The sequence below is a fragment of the Eretmochelys imbricata genome, chromosome 4 (assembly GCF_965152235.1).
Source record: "Eretmochelys imbricata isolate rEreImb1 chromosome 4, rEreImb1.hap1, whole genome shotgun sequence".
Taxonomy (NCBI): Eukaryota; Metazoa; Chordata; order Testudines; family Cheloniidae; genus Eretmochelys; species Eretmochelys imbricata.
This window is the reverse complement of record NC_135575.1, coordinates 101373420-101398481: the sequence shown is the minus strand read 5'-3', so window position 1 is coordinate 101398481 and position 25062 is coordinate 101373420. Positions and strand designations below refer to the sequence as shown.

General features: G+C 40.8%; 1 protein-coding gene across 1 annotated transcript in view; it reads left to right on the top strand.

Moving 5' to 3' along the window:
- The window catches only part of KLHL5 (kelch like family member 5), a 92147-nt gene that overhangs the window by 9552 nt on the left and 57533 nt on the right, over positions 1-25062 (top strand). Inside the window, exon 2 of the mRNA XM_077815745.1 lies at positions 1385-1468. The gene's annotated coding sequence lies outside the window, so the exon portion shown is untranslated. The remainder of the gene's footprint in view (positions 1-1384; positions 1469-25062) is intronic.

Genomic DNA, 25062 nt, shown 5'->3' with positions numbered 1-25062 from the left:
TTACTACATATGTTGTTTTCTCCCCAGTGATTTAAAGGTATACCTAGACTGTGGTCTTTTGATGGTCTTTACTCGTGCGTGGTTAGGGAAAGGGCAAAGATCAGGTTCACAATTGTTGCTTAGTGTTCTTGGGTCCTGCAGAACCACCTAAAACAATTTTGAATCCTCCAGTGTGTCTGACAGTTAGTTAGCCCAGAACTGAAGCATCATGCTCCTAGGCCAGGGATTCTCAGGACAAATTATTTGGTGGCCTCAGAGTGTGGTCACCAACTTTTGCTGGTGGCCACTCTCACGCTTTCCCCGAAAATCCTTAATTAGCTTTAGGAAAAACAAATAAATATGCACATACACACATCCAAATCATTGTAATTTATTTATTGCTAGCTAGTATGTCTGTGGTGAAAAGTGATATTAAGAAACACACAAGTACTACTTTTCACAGCAGATTTAAGCAGCCCTGCAAGCCTGGGGACAAATTAAGCCCTGGATGGGAGATCGGGGGAGGCAGTTAGGCCAGGGGCAATGGGGGTGGGTGGGTGGCTGGGGGAGGCTGGAGCCTGAAGCCCCATGTCCAGAGGATGGGGCCTGCTGCCATGCAGCTGGAGCCCAGTGGCATGAGCCTCACCACACCTAGGAACGTGGGGAACTCACTGGCTGCCTGCTGCTCAAGCATTGTGCCCCAGGTGTCTCCAGAAGTGGGCAGGGCCCAGTCCCTGCTGGTGGCCCCAGCAACCAACACTAAGGCCGTGCATCCAGGAGCACCAGGGAGAGGGAGGGGCCACTGCTTTGCCCCCTCCCACCCAATCACAGGTCAGGAGGCTGTGGCCTCAAGAAAAGCCCTTGGTGGCCACATGCGGCCACAGTGGCTGCATTTGAGAAATGCTGTCATAGGCCATTTCAAGGCAAGTACCCAAGTACGTGACTTAATACATTATTTTAGCAGAGCCCTGCTTAAAGCCATGTATCACTTTCTAAGGTAGCCAAAGAACTTGTACCATAGGAGACCAGTGATAGCAATTGCTGAAGGCTTCGGTTGATGCTTCTTTGAACAGCATCAGCATGGGCATATGAGCCAGTGGATTCTAAAAGACAACAGGGGAGAACACTGGTGGTTCTGACGACCTTTTCTCTCTCTCTCTCTTTTAAGAGAAAGCTAAAATTCTGACCTTGACTCTTTTAAAACACTTTTCCAACACCAGCTGTCATGGGATGAAAACTAAGTACATTTCTCATTGAACTAAATTTATTCTATTTTGAGTATTTTGAGACTTGCCCACGGTACCTGTTAGTTTTACATGCTAGTTGTGGGTACAGTCCGATGTCCAGTTTTTTCAACCATTCACTTTTTTATTAATTATTTTAATGTGCGTTTTTCCTCCTTTAGGTTCTCTCATCTACCTGGAACATTTTGAAGGAGGAGAACAAATGGAACTACAGGGCTCTATGAACATCTAGAGAAACAGTACAGGTAATTATTATACATCTTTTTATTATAACAGCAAACTGTGCTCAAATAATGTTGTGAAGGATTCCCCCGGGATGCAGCCTGGGACTGTGGGACCACTGTGCCCCTTTAACTCTCTCCAGCCTTGCTAGTGACCAGCAGCAACCCCCTCCAGGTGCTCTTATCACTCAGCACAACCGCATGTGGAGCCCCACACCCAGCTAGATTGCATGAATCCAGAGCCACTCATGAATCACATAGAGAAAGGCACCAGCCCAATCCCCCCCAGCTCCCAGCACTGTACCCCAGGAATACACTGTCTTGCACTGCTCAAGATGAGCAGTGCAAATTTATTAATTGGTTCACCACCTCATCAGTGGAAAGTGGATATACACCAGCCTTTGCAAACATGAGCACATTTGCTACACACTTCATACAAACTCACAGGTAAAGATAAACAGTAAAACAAATGTATTGACTATAAAACGTGGATTTTAAGTGATATTAAGTGATAGGCAAAAAGTCAGAGTTAGTTACCAAAAGAAAAGAAAATATAAGCACGCAATCTAAACTCTCAACCCTATTAGACTGGGAAACATCTAGATTAAGCAATTTTTCTCACCCCCCGCCCTCTGGGGATATTGCAGTTCATAGTACACAGATTTCACCCTTGAAATCTGGGTCAGTCCGCTCAGTTGGAGTCTTCAGAGTGTCCTTGTTGCTTGCAGTGTAGGTGGGCGAAGGAGAACAACCCAGCACGTGGCCACGGTGTCTGTTTTATACCTTCAGTCCATGTGCTTGGAAAACACAAGTCCAAGCATGTCTGGGTGGGCATTGCTGAGTCTCCAGGCAAGGTTGAGCAAATTCCCCTGGTGTGGCCTCATGCAGGTGAGTCACGGCATTGTAGCTTCCTTGCTGGACAGTGATGGTTGATGGGTTGATTGACACCCTGCGTGGGTGTTGGTTACATACCTTGCTGTTGCCTCTGGGGAGCTAATATCTGGCTGATTCCCCAACTTACAGCATGTTTTAGTGACAACCATAAAACACAGTTCTCATAATTGCATATGCATTAATGGTATACATCTATGGATAGAGAAATGACTTTCAACAGATCATAACCTTTCCCCTGATGCCTTACAAGGCATGCTTTATATGTAAGATCACAATTTTTTATATATATATATATGAAAAATGGGGAATATGGGGGTTATAGGGTGCTCCCCCAAGGTACAGAATGTTACAAATGTTATGGAGTTGACTAGCTCACAAAAGAATAGTAGTTTCAAAGTTAGACTGAAATTCCATCCCTTCCTTTTTTGTTGTGCCACACATTGTCAGATCCCCTCAGTAAGTGAGGAACACTTGAACAGTTTGAACTGAATTTACTTTTATGGATTTCAGAGCCTTAATGTTATTTGGAACATAGTCTTGTATGGCTTTATCTCCTTTGCTCTCTCCTTCAAAACATGGTTCATATAAAAATACCTGTACTGCTATAAAGTGTTTTTATTCTTTTTAAAATACAGAAAAAGCTATTTTAATTTGTAAACAAGCATTAAATGAGAAGCTGTTTAATCAGGGGTGGGAAAAACAGAACAAAATATTTTAATATTGAATCAGTAAATGCAATTGTTGCACTGAGAGGAATGGTTATGTTGAAGAGGAACTAACAGCTCAGTTGAATCTCATTACTGAAGTAATACTGACAGGTTTTAGCTTACGAGTCTCTTCTTTTTTGTTTTGGATCAAAGCTAAAGTAACTTTCAAAAAGCATAGCTTTGACATCTGCACAAAGCAAGGTGGTAAAAGAATACTGAAAACATTAATATAAGCAGGAATCTAGTCTTGTTTGAAGTCACTGTAAAGTGAATTGTTGCAATAAAAACTGAGGGGTTATCTCCAATTAAATTAAGATTTCTTATTTGTATTAAAAATGGAAATTGATCAACTGCTACTTGCTTGAACAATGGAACCATTTTCAATGTTGGTTCTTTGATAAAGAAATATTGAGGGGAAAATCAGTTTTCCAATATTGTCTAAAACTCATTCATGTTGTGATATTACTACAGAAACAGGTCCTTCTCTGTGTTTGTTTTAACTTCTGTCATGTTATCAATAGCAGTGCACATTTTATACAGTAAATGTAAATTGTTCCACTGTCTTTATTACTACTTATATAATTCTAGGAAAACATAATTTTGACTTTTTGGGGGCGGCGGGTGGTGGTGGAGCATATTACACTCAAACAATTTCAACATTGAAATTTGAGTGGTATGCCTTCTGAGCCACAGAATCATTCAAAGCAGTAAAACTATTGAGGCACATGTGTATTGATACATCTGAATATTTCAGATTATAATTGTCAGTCCCTCTCTTTGTCAGCTGGAATGGTCATAGAACCAACTCTTTCCTTGTTCATCCTCCTTCTCCTTTACCTCTTTTGTTTCTTGTGTCTCACACACACCCCATAAGGTATGGCTGCACAGCAGCTGGGAGTGAGCTGCACAGCAGTTGGGAGTGAGCCTCTCAGCCCAGGAAGACAGACCTGTGCTAGCGTGCTAAAAATATGTTGGGGCTCAGGCTGCAGCTTGGGCTCTGAACTCACCTGAGCTACAGCCTGAGCCACAATGTTCACACTGCTCTTTTTAGCGAGAGTCTGTCTACCTAGGCTGGGAAGCTCACTCCCAGCTGCAGTGTAGACACCAATACCGGCAATGTAAAGAACTACTCTTCAAAGAGAGAGCTTTACAAACATATGGATATGTTTGATCCCTCAATAATAAGGCAAGATTGAAACAAGGAAAGAGAGGTGTTAAGAAACAAGCTTTTAAATATTTTAGAATCTAGTGCCAAAGGCTACAGTGGACCGCCTAATAAAAAGAGGCCGACTGAAGCTTGCAGATTAACTTTGGATGAATCTAGCCATGGCTAAATAATGTAACTCATTGTGTCATTGAAGATTTTGAATTTTTTTTTGCATATCTATTTAATGGTGTATGAAGTTGATGAAAAGGTTGAACACTCTGAGTTTCTGATACATTCCTCAGGATAAGGAATCTGATAAGATACAAGTTGAAGAGGAAATTCTGTGTTCATTGAGTCATTTACTCAGCGAATAGCTGATTTATCACAAGGTGATGAATCAACTGCAGTGTCTTTTATGCGGCAAATGCAGCTTATCTGCATTTCTTTTTCGAGATGGTAAAAGGCTAGAAATGCAGATGACCATCCAGAAAGGTCTAGATTTGACCAAGCTTACTTTGCATATGTTTTGTGTCCATTGAAGAATTCATTGGCATCTGCAGTCACGCTTCACAAGAATTCTTAGAATCAGAGAAATGTAGGGCTGGAAGGGACCTTGAGAGGTCATCAGGTCCAGCCCCCTGCGCTGAGACAGGACCAAGTGAACCTAGATCATCCCTGACAAGTGTTTTCCAATCTGTTTTTAAAACCTCCAATGATGGTGTGACACTGAGCCAGAAAGGGGTAAGCAACTTGACCCAATGACCCAAATTCTACCTTTTAAAGACAAATTAGGGCCATTCCTTATAAATAACTAACAAAGCCATGTTAGATAGACTAGAGCTTTGAAATGTAGACTTGTACTGTTAGAGAATTAGAAGAAAATAGTGATTGTATTTGTCTGTGTTTACCCATATCTTGTTAGAGGTGGTTAATGTAACCAGACGGTTCCTGTCTGTTACTATATTCTGTTGATTCAGAGATCAAAAGGGAATATTAACATTTAGATGAAACTTGGGTTTAATAACATCATTGACTGTATTTCTCTTTGAAGTTTAGTAAACTGTCTAGGAACTGATTAAAGGATATTATCTTATGCAGATGAATGCAGCTAAGTACCTGTGTATACATAGAAAATAGGTTTTACTTCAAAGCCACTATTCTTCACCCAAGGAATACCTGCTATCAAGAGGCTATCAATAGACTTCCACAGATCTATAAAAGAATGCTAGGGTCGCAGTCCTGTATCTTAGATCTGCTTAAGCTTGGTTAGGAGAAGCTTGAGTCTCAAAACTGAGGTCTCCAGCTCCAGTTTGGATTACCCTGCTGATTAGTCTGCAGAAGAGAAGAATGAGGGGGGATTTGATAGCTGCTTTCAACTACCTGAAAGGGGGTTCCAAAGAGGATGGCTCTAGACTGTTCTCAATGGTAGCAGATGACAGAACGAGGAGTAATGGTCTCAAGTTGCAGTGGGGGAGGTTTAGATTGGATATTAGGATTAGGATATTAGATTGGATATTAGGAAAAACTTTTTCACTATGAGGGTGGTGAAACACTGGAATGCGTTACCTAGGGAGGTGGTAGAATCTCCTTCCTTAGAGGTTTTTAAGGTCAGGCTTGACAAAGCCCTGTCTGGGATGATTTAACTGGGAATTGGTCCTGCTTCGAGCAGGGGGTTGGACTAGATGACCTTCTGGGGTCCCTTCCAACCCTGATATTCTATGATTCTATGATTCTCATGGAAGAATTAGAACAAAGTCTATGTATGGACTGCATATTTGGACTATAGCCTGATGAACTGATTCTGGAAAGAACTTTTGCTACTCAGTAGCTCACTATTGCTTGTATGAAGCTGACCTAAGACTTTATTCATATCTCTATGTATAATGATCTTTTAACCACAGTACTTTCTCTTTTTTCTTTTTAAATAAATCTTAGTTTAGTTAATAAGAATTGGCTGAAAGCATATATTTGGGTAATATCTGAAATACTGAGTGACCTGGTGGGTAATGTGTCCAATCCCCTGGGGTTGGTAGAACTTTCTGATGAACAAGACTTTCAGTAATCCTCCTCATATTTGACTTAGCTGTCTGGGTTCTATAGCCACTAGCAGAGGCAAACAAGCAGTAACAGTTTGATGCTCTAGCCCTCTTGGGTGGGGCCAAGCAGTGAGCAGTCTGTTAGCCCTGAGCCTCCTGGCTGGGGCTGGCAGTAATTAACAGTCTGTGGCTCTGCCCGTTTAGGCGGGATAGAACAGGGAGCATGCTTTAGCCTAAATCAGTGAGCATACACACAGTCTAGGACTCTGGCCCTTTTGGCAGGGCAGAGCAGGGCGAAGGCTTTAGTCTAAGCCTCCTGGCTAAGGCAGCCAGAACACACACACACACACACACACACACACACACACACACAGTCTAGGGTTCTCGCCCTTTGGGTAGAGTTGCCAACTTTCTAATCGCACAAAACCAAGCACTCTGGCCCCGCCCCTTCCCCAAGGCCCCACCTGCTGCCCCACCCCTTCCCTGAGGCCCCGCCCCTTCTTACTACATTCCCCCTCCCTCAGTGGCTCACTCTCCCCCACCCTCAGTCACTTTCACTGGGCTGGGACAGGGAGTTGGTGTGTGGGAGTGGGTGAGGGCTCTAACTGGGGGTGCGGGCTCAGGGATGGGGCCAGAAATGAGGGGTTCAGGGTGCAGGAGGGTGCTCTGGGCTGGGCAGGGAGTTGGGGTGAGGGAGGTCTCCATCTGGGGGTGCAAGCTCTGGGGTGGGGCCTGGGATGAGGGGCTTGGGGTGAAGGAGGGGGCTCCAGGCTGCAGGGGAGGGATTGAGAAAGTGGGAGGGGGCTCTTTGGCTGGGACTGGGGTTTGGGGGGGTGAGGGCTTGGGATGGGCGTGCGGGCTCTGGGCTGGGGATGCAGATGAGGGGTTTGGGGTGCCAGAGGGGTCTCTGGGTTTGGGACATGAGCTTACCTTTGGCAGCTCCCAGTCAGCAGCGCAGTGGGGCTAAGGCAGGCTGCCTGCCTGTCCTGGCATCATGCTGCTCCCTGGAAGTGGCCAGCAGGTCTGACTCCTAGGCAGGGGGAGAGGAGGCTCCGCGCACTGCCCCCGCCCCCCGCAGGCACTGCCCCCCAGCTCCCATTGGCTGTGAGGAGCCAGTGCTTGGGGCGGGGGCAGCGCACAGAGCCCCGTGGCTCCTTTGCCTAGGAGCTGGAACTGCTGGCTGCTTCTGGGGTGGAGCATGGTGCCAAGATAGGTAGGGACTAGCCTGCCTTAGCCCTGCAGCACCACCGACTGGACTTTTAACGGCCCGGTCGGCGGTGCTGACCGGCGTTGTAAGGGTCCCTTTTCGACTGTGTGTTCTGGTCAAAAACCAGACACCTGGTCACCCTACCTTTGGGCAGGGCAGAGCAGGGAGCTGGCTTTAGTCTAAGCCTCCCGGCTGAGGCAGCCAGCACACACACTAGGCTCATCATCTCCTGACTGGGGAGAGGTGGGAGCCACAAGCCAAGCACAGGCCTTCTGGCCTAGGGGTGCAATGGCCAGGGGTGGGGTTGATGGCGAGGAAGGTAAGGGGACCTGGCTCCACCCAATTCCACTAGTTCCCAGCCCACGGCCCTAACAATGGCGGAGTGTTCTGCCGGGTCAGCAGGGATTCTAGTTGCAACACACTGACCCCTGTTCTTGCAACAAAACTGGACTAAAGTCTGGTTTCCTCAGGCTACTTCTTACCACAGTTTGGAGAGGGGGCTCTGTGGTCCAAGGGTCCTCTGTCTCCTCAGGGTATACTGCTGACGGCAGTCCTGGCAACTCTTCTCCGGGGTCGGTCTCTTCCGGAGGCAGGGCGCTATGCAGTGTGGGCTCATTTGCAGCGGTTGGTAGCAGGCTGGAGAGGTCTGTCTCCTTCTGTGGTTCCCACTCAACTGAGCTGCAGGGCCTTCTCTTTATACTTCCTGTCCTGCTCTGGTATTTCTGGCGAGTAGGTGGAGCGGATCTGGCTCTGCCCACCGGGGGAGGGTAGTGGTTTCTTGCTCTCAAGTCTGGAGGGAGGCCACTCCACCTCACTACAGAGCCGTAATGCCCTCTTACTATTCTTCCTATATTTCCTTAGCATCGGGATAATTTGCAATTATGCCTTTTAATATTGTTTCCCTGAGAAACTACTTTTTCAAGTTTAGTCCTCTTGCAATATTTTTCTCAAATAGTATCCTCCCAATATCTGCAACTCTTATTCATGTTGACATTATTTAGTGGGCAATGCAGTATTCCTAAATGCTACATTTTTGTTCTTTACTTCTATTGGACATCAAGGTCTGGTCTACACTAAAAAAATAGGTCAGTTTAATGTCAGTCAGGGGTGTGAAAAATCCAGAACCCTGAGTGGCGTTGTTAAGCCGACCTAAGTCCCCCTGTAGCCAGTGCTAGGTTGATGGAAAAATTCTTCTGTCAACCTAGCTGCTGCCTCTCTGGGAGGTGGATTATTTATGGCGAATGGAAAATCCCTCCTGTTTGGTGTAGGTAGTGTCTACACTGAGCGCTATGGCAGGGCCATTGCATGGTGCAGCAGTCCCACTGTAGTGTATTAAGTGTTTTAAGGGATGATAAGATGGGATAGCCTAATTTTGGCAATTAATTGATCTTCAACTATTAGCAATAGATGTGCCCAGTGGCCTGTGATGGTATGTTAGATGGGGTAGTATCTGAGTTACTACAGAGAATTCTTTCCTGGGTGGCTGGCTGGTGAGTCTTGCCCACATGCTCAGGCTTTAGCTGATCGCTATATTTGGGGTCAGAAAGGAATTTTCCTCCAGGGCGGACTGGCAGAGGCCCTGGGGGTTTTTCGTCTTCCTCTGCAGCATGGGGCCCAGGTCACTTGCTGGACGATTCTCTGCACCTTGAAGTCTTTAAACTACAAATTGAGGACTTCAGTAGCTCAGACATAGGTTAGAGATTTGTTACAGGAGTGGGTGGGTGAGATTCTGTGGCCTGTGTTGTGCAGAAGTTTCAGACTAGACTATCATAATGGTCCCTTCTGACCTTAAAGTCTATGATTCTATGATTAAGTGTAGATAAGTCCTAAAAAGCCAATATTGTTTACTCACATAGCTAAGAAGATTGCACTGATCATCCCTAAATTAAATAAAAATAAATCGAGTCCAGGGAATTTGCCTTTTCAGTTAGATGCTAGCTTAGTTATCATGTGTGTGATCCCATTTGGGCTTCTTTATGCTTGTAAACAGCCCTCTGGTTGATTGCCAGGGCATCTTTTGTGGTATCCGCAAGTTTGTTGCGTAGTAAGTGCCTGTGTGGTAACACGCTTACTGCAGAGGCTGCTTTCATTCAATGGCAGATCCAAGGTATTTGGTAGAATATATGAAAACTTCCTCTTGCACAATCAGCTAAAACAGAATTTATAATAAAAGAGCAGCCCAACTTGGAAATATTGTATAGAAAGTGGAATATGTTACCTCTTCCCAGATTTTGAAGTCTTTACATGTAGTTACTACAGCTCGTAGTATTGTACTCTTCTTATTCCATGTGGATATTTTCTCCTCAAGAAGTCTTTGAGGCTCACTGCTCCTGTCAAACAGGATATATGTTGGAGAATTTCACCTGTCAGCTCATGACAGCATCACCTGAAAAATCATCAGCTCATCACAGTAGTACCAGAAAAAGGTAACATTGACTAAACTAAGAGTGACTGTGAATCACCTTTAGTAGCACTAGGAAATTGCCATTGGAGTGGGTGGGGGGAAAGCTCCAGGGGAAAAGAAATCCATACAGAGGTTTACCAAAACTGAAAACTTCAAGTAGTAAAGTTCAAATTTTTGGTTTTCTGAGCAGCTTTTCAAACACTTGCATTTTCTCCCATTATTTTTAAATAATGCAGCATAAAATATTTTTTAATTAACTGTACTCCTGGTTGTTCATAATAAGAAAAGCGTGGCCTACTTAGCAACTCCTCATAAACAAAGCAAGCTTTAAACTGGAGGGAACCGTTTTTCCTTCAGAAAGTTGGGTTTGGGTGTGGCAAAAATACTAACAATCATAGAACAAAACAGATGATGGGAATAGTCCTGCTCTGGCCTCTAAATGATGCCAAAACTTGCACAAGAAAACCTAAATTAATAGATTTACAAATGTATGTTTTATAGGTTCACTGTCAAGATTTATTGGCCAAAAAAATTGATTCTCTTTGTTCTATCTGTTCTACATAGGGTTTTCCATGTGTGTGTGGTCTATTATAATCCTCCTGTGGTTATGCACTTCCTTCATGCTCATGGTCTAGTATTGACAGTCACATTCCCATGTGTAAATAATTCTGCACTTGGAGCCTTGCTAAATATTGAAATCCAATATGAAGATCTTCTTGCTGCCTGCTTTATGCATAACCTGTTTCACTTTTGATCATGCATTCTTCTTCTCAGAGTATAGATGGAAGAGAGTCCTTTCAGAGAAAGCGGGGAGAGAGCAATGAAGGGTAGGAGGAGAAAACAGAAGGATTTTGAATATTGCTTTCCATGACTTCCCTCCACTCCCTACTCCCTTCCCACCACTATCAAAAAACTAAAGGTTTTTTGTCTCTTGGCAGCCCACTAGACTCCTGTGCAATGGACAACTAATCTTTAAGTAAGAAGAGAGCTTGTCAAGGCTGAATCCCCACTCTGGCACTTTGAGTGCAGAAGGTGTTGGCCCACTAGGATTTTAAAAATTAATGCTTGCCATTCCAGGCTTGTATTACACTCCCAAGGTTACATCTTTTCTCTGACTTTGGCTTAGTAAACGCTGCCACCACCCAAATGCAAAAAAGACCCTTGAACCCAGGAAGGAGCACTTGGGAGTTCTTCCCTGTGGGGTACCTTCCGGGGTAGAGCTGAGAAAGAAAACAAAGGAAATTATCTGTTGCCACCAGCTAATTAAACAACATATGTACAAACCTCTTAAGACACCAAAAATACAATTCTGTTCTTAAAAAAGGTAAATTTTATTAAAAACAAAAAGAAAGGAAATACATTTGGAACTTAGGCTTTTGCTAGATTTTAAAGGAGCAAAACCTAAGCACCCAAAATAGCTTTCTTGGGGGTACAGCTTGAAGGTTACAAGCAAACAAAAGTATCTGGGGTTAGCACAGAGGAGATCCACCAGTCAAAATAAAGAAATAAACCTGATCACATCTATCTAAACATTCCCTGTCCCAATGATTCCTTCTAGGTATGGAATATAATTTTTCATACTGGGTTCAAACCTTACACCGCATTCCTGCTTATAGTATTGCTCCTCCATGTTCCTGCAGCCCAGAGAAAACAAGGGAGAGACAAAGGGAAAGCATTTTTCCCATTTTAGAAAGTTCTAGCCTTTCCTTTGGTTCTTTTGGTCAGGTGCCCACTCCCTTTTCTTTACCTGGGGATTTTTTAACCCTTTACAGGTAAAGCAAGCAGCCACCAAGAGGGACTTTATAGCTAACTGGCTGGCTGGGTGCCCATAAAAGGGAGCTCCCCCCACTTGATTTATCACAGAGCTACCTTAAAATTAAAGCCTTTTTGAGATTGTCCTTGAAAGTTTTCCCTTTCCCTAATGTTCCATCCATCCCCATCTCTCCTTTCTCCCCACCCCGGCCTCTCCACAATACTACAGCACAATGCAAGTATAGCAGAACTGATGTGATTCAGTATGAAGTTGCAGGAGTTTGTCCCATTTGGCAGAGTGACAACACTTTAAACAAATTTATAGGACATGTTAGATATACTCAGGTGTAACATTTAAAATGTGAACAATACTGAAATAAGAAATACTTCAAAATTCATAATGCTATGAATCTTGATTGTACTTTATGTATGTAGAAACTTAGTGGCATTGCCATTAAATTCTCAATATTTGCTGGCATTTTGATCAACTTTTACAGGAAGAGAGGATATAGATGTATGGGATCATCAATAATACAGTAATCAGAAAGCAGATGAGAAAAGCATTATGTATGAGTTCTTGCAGTAGCAAGCAATCTCAAGATATGAGATGTATTCAGACTTCACTATCATTTGAAAGGTTGAAATAGCATATGCATTAATCAGTCTAGTTTAAGTTTAAACTGTTAATTGTTCTTATTGGTAGTGGACAATAGCCCACATTATAAAAACCTGCACACCATTCTTATATTTGTTAGTAGCAGACAGATTGTGTAGTATAAGCAAAGTCTCTCACTCCTCTTGTTCTTGAATGTTAGGTTTTCTTCTTATCAAGACTAAAATTAACTATTACCTATAAAACAGTTTAGGAACGTATTTATTCATTGTATCTGGCTTATATTATTTAATACTGTAGGTGTACATAACTTCATAGATGCAATAAGACATGATCCAAGTCCACGGAAGCTTAAAATCTAAACTGTACAGAACACAAAGATATCAGCAAGGTTGAGTGACAAAGCAAGAGTGTGCACATGCATGTGCAGTGGTGGAGGGAAGTGGGAGGGAACTCACAAGACAGCATTTTGTTGTTCATGGTCAAAGTTAGCATAGCCATTATTGGAGTCATCGTTTTATGCTAACTTTCATATAATTAAGCTACCTAGTATTATAGCTTTGTGTTGAATAATGCCTTCTACATTGTTTACATCTAATTTGATCTAAATAAGTTTTGACTCAACTTAAAAACTAAAATATGTCTAAAAGCAGCAAAAAAAATCATAGGTGTTGAATGTCATTGTAGTAACAAACCTATGCAATCTCTGGTTATAATTACAATATGAAATCAGAAGTATTTTGTATATTAAATCTTTCTTCTTATTTCTATTAGCCTAAACCTGATAAGGCTCAGCAAGCTTTTCACTAAGATGCATGGAATTTTAAGCCTTGAAGTATTCTTCTAGAAAAAAAAAAAGAAAGAGAATCTATTAAGATTCCCAAGCAGATACAGTATAATAAAGCTTTGGTAATTATCATTTGATCTTCCCACACTGTCATAAATCCACAATTTAAATTTAGTTAATCAGTGGTTTATTTCCTTCAACTAGCTAATTTAAATTTCAGTTGCATTTTTGCATAAGTAGTTGACTGAATTTTGGCCAGAGAACTATAGTTGAAAATACAGTAAATGCATTTCAGTGAAAATCCAACTAGTTCTTCACTTCATAAGTATTCTCAATATATTATATACCTTTTAATAAAATTAGATGAAGCATTTTAAAGAGCGACCCTAGGATCTGTATGTGTGTGAAACAGGGTAGTGAATGGTGAGGGGAAGATAAATTAGTAAATAGTTATAAACCATTTTAAAATACTACACAAAAAGTTAGATTTAAGAAGGTTAAGATAGTAGTTAATCTTGTATTGGACTGTCAGACTTACCATCTGTGACAAAAGAGAAAATTGGATGTTAGACCTTTGTCCTATCGTTTCATCCTGATTCAGCTCTCACTTTCTTCTGGAGGCTGAGCCAGTCTGCTTTGAGGTTTATCTTGCTCTGCGTGTATGTTATCTTGGTAGACAGGCCTTGCTTCTCCAGGAATGCAAGAATTTTGGTGCTTGTGGTTTAGATTTTTGTTCTTAGTTCCTATCTGGAAGTTCATGTATGTCACCATTATTCAGTTGTGACTCTGCATGTGTAATGGGAAAATGCTTTTGGGAGTCTTGTGAAACAGGGCCTCAGTGGCATTGCTGTGTACTTTGAAAGAACTATCAGAAAATTAAATTGGTGCCAATTCTTCAGGAAAAGGAATTGTAACATTTAGGGGTACTATATTTCTCACTAGATAATGCCAAAATGAATAAGAGCTGTGGATACTGGGAGGATACTTCTTGAGAAAAATACTGGAAGAGGGCTAAACTTGATTTTTAGACATTGGAACTGGAGAATTATTAGTTCAGATAATTCCCAAATGGATAGGACCTAGAGATAAAACCAAGGAAGTTTTTGGCTTGGTTTTTGTTACTTATGAATTGCTGCTGGTGCAGTTACTGAAAAATGTGGAGAGAAGTTTCTTTTTAAGTACACTTTTGATAGGACAACATCCAAGTAATGTCCTCTTTTCCTGTTGGGAAAATCACTTCGATCTGAACAACCCAAGAGGATAATTTATGTCAAAAGACGTGATGTGAGTTGCCAATATTTCTGTTTAATTAGAGGACGTGAGAACAAAGTTGGCCAGGTCTGATGGGAAAGAGAAGGCTAGATTCTTGAAATATGTGCAGTGTAGAAAGGTCAAATGAGTCAATTTCTTGACTGAGTCATGTAGTGTCTTCTGATCTTTGTTTTGTGTCACACATATAGCTTGAAGGAGGATAGAATCCACTTTATAGGAATTACAAAAAACCTGAATTACGGGATAATTATCTAAGGTTCTATTGGAATTATGACCTCTGTGTCTGGCTATGCTTATTATTTTATTTCATGGGCATAAAGGCTAAGAAGGAAAATGGGAAATCTCTCAATTATATTTTCTTTTTGTATAGTATTGAGAATGGTTTGTCTGAGGTGGAATTGGTCTACAGAGAGAGGAAAATGTTTAGTTTTCTCAAAGATTAATTCTTAAGGCATAAAATTTCCTAAAACAACAGATTTGACCATTTGAGTTTTTGGAAAAATATCTTCTGGTTCAAGGAGGACAAAATGGCTGAAAGGATTAGATTAGATCGAGGGATCATGTCCTTTTGATATCCAGATTTTTGTGTCACCCAGGAGAGCTGGTGAGAAAAAGCAGTATATCTCAATCCTTAAGCACTTTCTCTGAGGGATTGTCCAAGGAATTTGTCACATTTTTTTCCCGAAAATACGTTTGATCCGATATTGCTGTAAGAAATTGCTGTGTGTGCCAGGAATTAATTTCTTCCTAAATGTTTGTCACTTTGAGATGTCTGCCAGTGGTAGACAACTTGGCCATAGAATCAAAGCTTCCTTAAAAATTTTTTGATAGTATTGTAAGTGAAAATTAATATTTTTTCAGAGACACTTGGACCAGGTGATTTATATGCTAACACTTAACGTATTTTAGACTTCTAGTGTCTGAGAGTAAAAAATAGGGATCACTTTAGTGAACAGAGGAGAGTTTCTATCATCTGAAATAGTTTAGTCTAAGTAAAAATAACAAATAATGGTATTTGGTTTTCCAAAAGCTATTTTGGAAATGCAACAATAAAAAGGGGTTGCAAACACTTTGGAGCACAGGATTAGAATTCAAAATGACCTTGATAAATTGGAGAATTGGTCTGAAATCAACAAGATAAAATTCAGTAAAGACAAGCACAAGGTACTGCACTTAGGGAGGAAAAATCAAATGAACAAATACAAAATGAAGAATAACTGACTAAGCATACTAGTAATACTGCCTGGAAGGAACTGGGGGTTATAGTGATCATAAATGGAATGAGTCAACAATGTTAGGCAGTTGAGAAAAAGGCAAATATTTTGAGTGTACTAATAGGAGTATCATATGCAACTCAGGAGGTAATTGTTCTGATCTATTTGGCACTGATGTGGCCTTGGATGGAATACTGTGTTCAGTTTTGGGTGCCACACTTTAAAAAAGATATAGACAAATTGGAGAGTCCACAGGAGAGCAGCAAAAATAAGAAGTTTAGAAAACACGACATATGAGGAAAGGTTGAAAGAAATTGGGCGTATTTAGTTTGGAGAAAACTGAAGGAGTTCATAAGTCTTGAGAGGGGTAAAAAGTTGTCATAAAGAGGATAATGATCAAGTTCTCCATGTCCACTGAGGATAAGGAAAGAAGTAATTGGCTTAGTTTGCAGCAGGGGAGCTTTATGTTAGATATGAGGAAAAACTTTCTGACTATAAGGAAAATTAAGCACTGGCACAGGTTACCTGAGAGGTTGTGGAATCCTAGTCACTAGAAGGTTTTTAAGAACAGGTTAGACAAACATCTGCCAGGGATGATCTTAGGATTGCCTGTTTTCATTGAAAATATTCCTGGAGGGTTGTTCATATGACATAATCTTTCATTAGAGATTAATCTTTGATTCCTGGAGACTCCAGGACAATCCTGGAGGGTTGGCCACTGTAGATCATGCAGATATACTTAATTCTGTCTCTGTGATGGCGGATGGACTAGAAATAGATGACCCCTTGAGGACCCTTCCAGCCCTACATTTCTATGATTAAAATAGAGGAGTGAATTTTCAAAGCACAATGTGGGGATTTATCTGCATCAGTCCTATTGATAAGTGGAGTCGTGTCTCACACAACTTCAAAATGTATACTAAAGAGACATTTTTTTATAGGAGCACTAATTGTGATTTGCAACACCCAGAGGCTTGGTACTTTGGCTTGATTCTAGATTTGAGGTACTTCTAAATAACTAGATAAAAAGATATTCTGTCCTCTGCTTCAATTAACTATGATTTTAAACAAGATTGTCTCAGTGCAAGGTCTTTGCATCTCCTAGATTTGTGCAGATTTGGTCATGTGAGTGTCAAATCAATTGGAGTTGTGCAGCACTTTTAAAATGTATGGGTCTGTTTTCATGAGAAACATTTTCTCAATCTGCTTATGTAGTTTGTGTGAGCACTGAATATTATTGAAAGTGGAAGATGAATTATATTGAGTTGGTCTGTATTTTTTCTCTTCTGGTACAGCATGCATTGAGCAAACCTTGAGTATACAGTCAGAGTGCTGCTCTGATTTAATCGTTTTGATCTGATGACTTTGGGAAGCCCAGTGTAATATGAAAAGTGTCCATTGTTAGTATTTGTAACACATCAAATATGTCAACAAACAAGGTGTTATAAAACAGTTTTACAAAATTCATGATAACAAAATGATTACTATGTACAACCTTGAATTTTTGAAGAAGAAAAATAAATTAAAAAGAAAAGGAGTACTTGTGGCACCTTAGACTAACCAATTTATTTGAGCATAAGCTTTCGTGAGCTACAGCTCACTTCATCGGATACAAGTAGCTCACGAAAGCTTATGCTCAAATAAATTGGTTAGTCTCTAAGGTGCCACAAGTACTCCTTTTCTTTTTGCGAATACAGACTAACACGGCTGCTACTCTGAAAAAAATAAATTAATAGTCCTACCATTCAAAATCCAGTTGAAACATCTCTGGGGCTATTAACTCTCAAGAACAACACCCTCTGGAATAATTTCTTATTTAGTCTAACTTCCAGTTTAAAAAAAAAAAAGTATATACACTTCATTAGGTACTGAGAGAGAAGGTGAGAAGATAGGGTTTTCAAATGCCAATGTTTGATAATCTATAGTTATATGCACATACAGTAAGAATTGCACATCTCTTAACTGCTAATGTGCAGACTTAGTCATAACCAAATAGAATCCTTCACTAAATGTTTGAGCTGATTCACAATATGTTGGTACCTAATCATAATACACACGTTTAAATACTTCTGAAGCAAATATGGCTTAACTATATAGATGTATCTTAAATTATTGGAAATGTATTTTGAGATGCATGATTTTAATATATCAATCTCAGAAAAAGATGGAGTTTCTGTTTGCTTTACTGCAGGTTTTCCTGTAGAAATTCCTGTATGGGAATTTCTTGATCTTTGAGTGCAGTAAATTCTATAGGGAGGAATCATAACTGACTGGCTGAAGTTTTAATTGAGAAATTGGGAAATTACTATTATTGATCCATAGTGCCATATTAAAATTATGACCTATTTTAAAGTTGGCAAAGTAGTATATCGTAGTTGGAAAAAGAATGAGTGATACATGTAGATACAGTATCACCTTTTTATCTGTGTAATGTCATAAAATGCTTGCAAACTTTTCAGAACTAAGGAATTTTAATCACTATTTTCAGATACATGTATAAAAAAGAATTTTTAACTGTGGTGTGGGTAGGGAACATTATCTGGTAGCTATATCAGTCTTCAGAGGAGCAACACCACAACTAGGTAACCCAGAACTAACACATTGTTCTCTTGTTTTTCTTGTAGTTACTCTGGAGACAATCGTTTACAGTACTATTCTGAAACACAACCAAAAATAAATACGTGACCAAAACAATTATATCCTCAACCGTACATTTTAAGGCTCTAATATACAGGTGATGTCCATAAATACCAGGCTGTGTAGGATAGTGTGGTTAAAATGACTAACAGTGCACAGATAGGATTAGAATGCCTTGTTGGGGGAGTACATTATCCCTTTATAATACTTATGTGATAAAAATACATGAACATGGGTTGGCATTCGTTAGGGTTAGCCTACCTTCAGCACAGACACCATTCTACTCTGTGGAAGATGAATGTAGGGAAGGGAGCAGACTGAAGCAGGTGTGGGTCTGTGACATGGATAGAGGTGGGAAGGCAGCAGGAGAGCTAGTTGGCCTACAAAGATCAAAATTTCATCTGTCCTCAGCCGTGTCTACCTACTTCGGGCAGGTGCTAATTTTAAGTCTTGAGCATTCAATCCACATGCTTAATGGGAGTTTGACAGGCATCAGAAAGCTAGGTAATATTATTTGGTGTAGGATATATAATCTCGTATGTTTACTTTTATAAAAATTTAATTGTGTGTAGAAGACTGGATAACATGTAATGATTTTTGGATTTTCATGTACATCTCTATATAACTGTAAATTCTTTATTGTGACTTTTGTGGGGAGAGGAGGGAGACTTTCTCCATCAATCAGGAGTTAATGCACAATAAAAGTCAAGTTGTTCCTAAAATTCCATAATTCTGTATCCTAGAAATTAGTGAAATGTTAACTCCATAAAACGGATATAAGTGCTTCATTACTATTCTTACCGTGGGCCAAAAAAGCAAACTCTGGAGAATCACAAAACTGTGGTTTCACCCTGATCAGAGTAAACCTTGTCATGGAACAAGTCTCAGCAAGGACACCACAGAAAGTAGACAAGTTTGAAAAGAAACAGGAAAGCACAATCAGTTATTTCAAAATAAATAGCATAAATTTATCCCTACCATTTGGTAGTGTTATGCTGGTAGATGGTGTTGGCTGATTTCAATCACAAGCCAGGTTAAAGCTGATGGGTGTGCAAACTAACTTTCATTCAGGTTAAATTGAAGGAGCAATTAAGTACCCTTCTGTGTAGTGATAGGTAGAAACAGAACTGCTACCCAAGGCACTGAGTCATATGGCAAGGACTGAGAAAGAGGCAGATTACATCATATCTGACTACTGCTGGTTGCACCTTTTGCTACTTGCAAAACACTAGGGCTAGAGGATTGATTGGTTGTATCTCTGTGTGTGATGAGCAAAAAGCCAGTAGAAAGTGATAGAAACATTTGTGAGCATGCCCAAAAGGGGGCAACAGTTTTGAATCTAATTGATATTATATAGGTGTAGTGTCCCAATTGATTAGATTTATATTGTTGAAAACAGTTATGTACATGCAATATCTACAATAAAAAAAGATTTAAAAAAAAACAGTGATGCATAGATAATGGAGAAACTACTGTTTTGTACTGCTTTATAAGTTTTCTTCATCATCATCATCATCATCACAAATCTCAAGGAGAGAGAAGCTTAGTCTATGCTAGAAAATTAGGTTGGAATAACGTTGCTCAAGGGAGTGAAAAATCCACACCCCTAAGTGACATTGTTAAGCTGACCTAAGTCCCTGTGTAGACAGCGCTAGGTTGATGAAAAAATTCTTCCATCGACCTAGCTACAGCCTCTTGGGGAGATGGGTTACCTATGCAAACGGGAGAATCTCTCCTCATAGGTACTGTTTCCACTGAGACACTGTAGTGGTACGGCTGCAGTGGCTCAGCTGTGCTGCTATAGCATTTTAAATGTAGAGAAGCCCATAGCCTCCTTGCAGATTGAGTGCCACCTGGATCAGTCTCTGGCAAGGTGCTTAAGGTGGTCTGGGTGGATATTCAGTTTATGTCCATCATTTGTGATCTTATTGTGCTACCAGAGCTTTTTGTAACTGTGATCACCGGCTATGTAATGGTGTTGTCCCTGTATTTCCCCCCCTCCCCCCGCTCTATGGAGATAGGGTAAGCGGATGGCAGGAGCACGGGGGGAAGGGGACACCCTGATATTAGCCTCCCCCCCCCCCGGCACAGCAAGCAGGAGGCTCCCTGAAGCAGCTTCAAGGCAGAGGGCAGCTGGGCAGCTGCCGCACAGGGAACTTAGGGGAGCAGGTAGGGGGGCTGCCGGTCCGCCCTGGTTCCAAGCCCCACCAGCTAGCTGCAAAGGGCTGCTCTTTCTGCAAGCAGTGGACAAAGCAGGTGGCTGCCAAACAACGTTATAAGGGAGCATTGTGCAACTTTAAACGAGCATGTTCCCTAATAGTTTCATTTTTACCTTGCTGATCAATGTTAACCCAGAGGACTTTAAGTGAGGAGTTACTGTATCTGCACACCTTGCTCCCACTCATGCTGGTCATGCACCCTATAAGCAAGAGTTTAGAATGTTTTTAAGCAGCAGTGTCCACTGGGGCTGCGCAGACATCCTGTATGCCCTTGCACTCCCCTTTCAGAGGGCATAAAGGGCACAGCAACCCCAATTGCCATTCAGTTACTTCTTACTGCCCATGGCAGAGAGTCGGCAAAACCCAGTGTCCTCTTAGCTACTGTCCTATCTAGAGTGTACTCCTAGTTACTTTTGTCTGTTGATATTTTGTTCAGCCCAGTGGTGATGGGTGGGTGGGAAATTAGGATTACTGAGTCCTGATATCAGGGCTAATTAATTTATCAGACTTGTGTTCGAACCCGAATCATAAGGTTTTAAAACCTGTCCATTTGATGATGCAGCAATGCCTTTAAATGTTAGGCATGTTAAGTGTCTGTTTGGGGGAAATCCATATTCCTGCAAAATGTGTGGTTTCTAAATCCTTTTCAAAATGCATTCAAAAACCCAGAGAGGCATGGTTGAAACTATTTTTAATGGAGATGTTCATGAGAGGCACGTCAGACTCTGAAGTTCTTTTGAGAGAAGAAATTCCTGCTCCTTCTGCAGGTGAGCCATCTATAGGAGATTGCACTCCGGGGTCTGTTGAAATGAAGAGAGTTCATTTGTCCTCTAAGCCATCAAAGACTGTCTCAGATTCCACTGGAGCAGTCCATGAAAGAAAGGACCACAGTTCTAAGTCTGACTCTCAGTGCCATTGTTTGTCTCTGATACCAAGTAATAAGAAGCCTGAGAGTTGTCACTCCAGAGACCAGGCCTTATTTTCATCATATTCATATTGGCAACAGGAAATGGTGTTAATGATGTTCTGTATAGTGCTGACATCAGCCTTCTATATTCTTGACCATGCAATTTTCCTAGTTTCATTACAATACCATTCTAAACTGGTTCTGTTCTTTAAGAGGTTTGGGCAGTTGTTCAGCTGCTTGAGGGATCTCTTGTGGGATGGGGTTCCACAAAACTTATCCTTTTGGCTCAACACTGTGAGGCTTTTAGAGAAGATAGTGACATGATTTGCGTCGTTGTCTTACTGGAATGCAGATGACACATACATATAGGTCTAATGAAAGCAAGATAAGTTTGTTCAATAGCCTTAGGCTTTCCCAGTGCCAAGCTGGAACCGAGGCTTGTGCGACAGTGAACAAGCTGTGGCCTGACTTACATCTAAAACTTAGGTCAACCTAGCTACATCTCTCAGGGGTCTGAAAAATCTACACCCCTGAGTTAAGCCAACCCAAGCCCTGGTATAGGCACCCCTAGGTTGTCGGAAGAATTCTTCCGTTAACCTAGTTACTGCCTCTCGAGGGAGTTGATTTACTACAGCAGCAGAAAAAACCCCATCTATTGCTGAAGCAAATGTCTGTGCTACAGCAGTGTAGCTGCAGTGCTGCTGCTGTAGCGCAGACATAGCCTCAGTCTCAGCAAGTCAGATGTTGGGGGAAAGAATTTAAAGGGAGTGCAGGAGTGGTTGCTTCCACCCTTAGTATAAGGGTGTTTTTTCCATCTTTTTTCAAGAGTTTTGCAATTTGGCGGTGTTCTTGGACATTTATCTACTCCGAGAATTTGTCAGTAGGTAGCACTTGCTGAGTTGTTTTTTTTGGTTTGTTTTTGTTTTTTTGAAATCTGTGCCTGTCTAGAAATGTGTGAAACATTTCAGAGGCAGACCTCACCACAGAAATATCCCTGCTTTTTTGATTTCTAGATTGGTATATTGCAGCACAACCTATGTTTGGCTATAGCTGAAGATCACTTGAAAGCTAGAGATGATGGAGAATATGCCTGCTTACCTCTTAAGGGGTATTGGCTGCAGGGAACATCCCCTGTATTCAGGGGTGAAAGTAACACAAAAGATGGAAAGGGAGGGGCCTCAGGTGAAAGGGGTGGGGCTGGGTGTCAGTCTCCCCCAGCCAGCCCATCCGTGCTGCCTGGCCCGTGCTGCCCAGGGCTCCGTTGGCAATTTAAAAGGACCCAGGGCTCTGGCTGCTGACGGGGCGGGTGCGAGAAGGGGCAGCACCTTAATGTCAGCTGCTGGTAGGCTGATACTGAGGGCCACTTCTTGTCGGTACACTGTACCGGCCCGTACCAGCCTACTTTCACCCCGACTATATTCCTGCTTATTTCTAGGTGCAGGTCAAGATGCTTGTACTTGGATACCACTGTGATATATAGATGAACTTAAATCCATATAGCCTTATATGCCTTAGACCCCGGCTGCCATTGCTTTTCTCTCCAGAAGCCGCGAAAGTTAGCTGAAATGCTAGATTTAAACATTTGGGACTAGTAGCCTGGCTTTCTCTCATTAGAGATCCCTTAACTCTAAAATATGCTTTCTCCTTCCCTTTCCCCATTACTGGTTTGTCAGAGATGTAGTCTATCCTTTCTTTTCTTAAGCTTTTACTCATGAGGTTGGTTTGGATAACCCGTGGCATATTTGATTTTAAGAAAGTACCCTTTCCTTTCTTGCATCTTCAGAGGCAGAAATGTTATGTCTCTGTTAAAATTTGTAGACATGTCCTGACATGTGTTATAGGATTTATTTTTCTTATATGAATAAGATGGAGAGTAGAGCAAGGTCCAATTGCTGCTCTACGAAGGTCCCTTCATGGTGCCATAAATCTGAATGCTGTCTCTGCTCTAAACAAAGCTCCTTCTCTTTTTGAAGTCCCTCTCAGGCTGTTGCCATTATCCTCTGGGTGTAGCAAAAAGGAAGCAGAGAAAGGAGGACAGAGAGGGCTTTTTTTCTTTTACCGTAATCACTTGCCTTCAGACACAAGTAGGTTTTTTGTCTGTATATAACTACTTTCTTTGGATTAATATTTTAATCTGATTTTATATTTGTAAATGTCTACAAAAATAGTTTTGCAAGCCTGATAACGTTCCAGAGTGTGTACTTGATCAGTTACAAACATCTGAAGTATGCTGAGGCACTAATCTATGCCTCAGCATAGATGCCTAGTGTTCGTTTGCAAATACTGGCAGTTGAAAATATTTCTATCTTTTATCAATTTTTTTAAAAGTTTAATTATGTTCTAAAGTTTGAATTACAATATCATACAGTAAAGAGCGATCTTTGGAATTAGGAGAAACTAATCATAGCAGTTAAAATAAGGACTAAAATAGGGACTTTAATTATATTTTGATATTTTCATTTAGTTGACAAGTAAATATTAAAATCTTCTAATGATCAGCTGAGTCTTTTGTCTCTCAAGCCTTGACTTGAAGGACAAAGGAGCTGGTCAGGATAAACAGATAATTGTATAATCCATTTGACAGAATAATCAGATTGAAAATATAGTATCTGATGTTGCATTGGTGTTGGATGATGATAATATAATTGTGTAAAGCCAAAGGGTAGCAGTAGCAGCAACAGGAAAAACACCTGAATAGAAGAGTGCTGGTTTTCAGATCTTGAAAATGCTTCGGTAGATTTTATATATTTCTGTTCATTTGGAGGTTTAATTTTAGGTACTAATTTCCTAATAGAAAATTAATCTAAGATAATAAATACCAAATAATAGAGACTTAGTTAGACTTACCTTTTTAATGGGTGTGTATATATATTTATTTAGCTGTATTAAGTCCGCTCTAGCACTGTGGGTACTTCGCATCCTTATGAAAATGCATATACAAAATTCAAATGGATTACTATCTACAAAAGTCTAGCACAAATAAAATCTCTCCTACCTCTGCTCATATTCTAGCTATATTTCTTTAGATTGACTATTTGAGGTTAAATAGCATCCTACTGACATTATGATCTCCTTAGCATAAATTTTGTGTCTACGTTGTAACTAATTATGTTGGATTATCACTCTTCAACACTTGGACAAGTGAAGCAGGCCATATATATTGTCTTAAGAATGTGAGTGACCTGAACTCCTTTTTAAATTTTTTTTTTAAAGGGCCAATATCTTTTCTTCTCCTTCATTCTGATAAATTATTCTTGAGACCTTTTTGTGGGAAGTAATTTATTAAAACTGTCTTGCTGAATTCTTTCAGTTATCAGTCTTGTCCTCTAGTGCAAGTTTAACTATAGTACTATTAGCGCCAATCTGAATTTGTTCTGAATGCAGAATTTGGTAAATTAAGCTCCCAGTCATGCACATACTTAAAAGTTTGCAGAACCTTGCTCACTTGAATAGTCCTGTTGAAGTTTATAGGACTAATTTTGTGACTAAAATTACGCATGCGCTTAAGTGTTTACAGGCTCAGAGCCTCATGCTTTCAAGAAAATCAGTATTCTATTATCAGTTGATTTGGTGCCTGTCAAGTTCTAGGGAAGGGCTTCTCAGGACAAATTTTTTGGTGGCCTTAGAGTGTGGCCACCAACTCTTGCTGGTGACCGCTCTCAGACTTTTTTCCTAAAATCCTTGATTAGCTTTAGGAAAACCAAATAAATATGCACATATACACATTCAAATCATTGTAATTTATTTATTGCTAGCTAGTAAGTTTGTTGTGAAAAGTGATACTTATATGTTTTGTTAATATCACTTTTCACAGCAGATTTA